We start from the raw sequence: 1608 nt of genomic DNA on the forward strand, positions 1-1608 counted from the left end.
GGTACAGAAACAGATGGATAGACCAATGGAACAGAATAGAAACACCAGAAATCAATCCAAACATCTACAGCCAACTTATATTTGATCAAAGATCCAAATCTAATCCCTGGAATAAGGACAGCCTATTCAATAAATGGTGCTGGGAAAATTGGATTTCCATGTGCAGAAGCTTGAAGCAAGACCCATACCTTTCACCTTACACAAAAATTCACTCAACGTGGATTAAAGACTTAAATATATGACCCGAAACCATCAAATTATTAGAGAGCATTGGAGAAACCCTGCAAGATATAGGTACAGGCAAAGACTTCTTGGAAAAGACCCCAGGAGCACAGGCAGTCAAAACCAAAATTAACATTTGGGATTGCATCAAATTGAGAAGTTTCAGTACTTCAAAAGAAACAGTCAGGAAAGTGAAGAGGCAACCGACAGAATGGGAAAAATATTTGCAAACTATACTACAGATAAAGGGTTGATAACCAGAATCTACAAAGAAATCAAGAAAATCCACAACAACAGAACAAACAACCCACTGAAGAGATGGGCCAAGGAACTCAATAGACATTTTTCAAAAGAGGAAATCCAAATGGCCAACAGACACATGAAAAAATGATCAAGATCACTAGCAATCAGACAAATGCAAATAAAAACCACAGTGAGGTTTCACCTCACCCCTGTGAGAATGGCTCACATCCAGAAATCTACCAACAATAGATGCTGGAGAGGATGTGGGGAAAAAGGGACACTAACCCACTGTTGGTGGGAATGCAAACTGGTTAAGCCACTATGGAAGTCAGTCTGGAGATTCCTCAGAAACCTGAACATAACCCTGCCATACAACCCAACCATCCCACTCCTTGGAATTTACCCAAAGGAAATTAATTTGGCTAATAAAAAAGCCATCTACAAATTAATGTTTATTGCAGCTCAATTCACAATAGCTAAGACCTGGAACCAACCCAAATGCCCATCAACAGTAGACTGGATAAAGAAATTATGGGACATGTACTCCATAGAATACTATACAGCAGTAAGGAACAATGAAACCCAGTCATTTGCAACAAGATGGAAGGATCTGGAAAGCATCATGCTGAGTGAATTAAGCCAGTCCCATAGAGAAAAATATCATTTGTTTTCCCTGATCAGCGACAACTGAACACCAAAGGGGAAACCTTTTGAAGTGAAATAGACACTATAAGAAACAATGACCTGATCAGCTTCTGTCCTGACTCTAGATGTACAATGTAATACTTTATCCTTTTTAGTATTTGTTGTTGTTGTTGTTGTTCTAGTACTAGCAGTTGAACTCTGTAATTAACACACAATTATTCTTAGGTGTTTAAATTTTAACTTAAAAGTGATCCCTGTTATATTTCAGAGTGGAAAAAGAGAGGGAGGAGATGCACAATTTGGGACATGCACAATCAGTCTTGCCCCAAATGATGGAGTTAGAAATGTGCCAGGGGATTCCAATACAATCCCATCAAGGTGGCATGTACCAATGCCATCTCACTAGTCCAAGTGATCAATTTCAGTTCACATTCGATGGCCTGGATAGGTCTAAGAAACAAAGGGATCACACAAACAAGACAAGTGTCTGCTAATACT

Source organism: Lepus europaeus, unplaced genomic scaffold (assembly GCF_033115175.1).
Source record: "Lepus europaeus isolate LE1 unplaced genomic scaffold, mLepTim1.pri SCAFFOLD_30, whole genome shotgun sequence".
Lineage (NCBI taxonomy): Eukaryota > Metazoa > Chordata > Mammalia > Lagomorpha > Leporidae > Lepus > Lepus europaeus.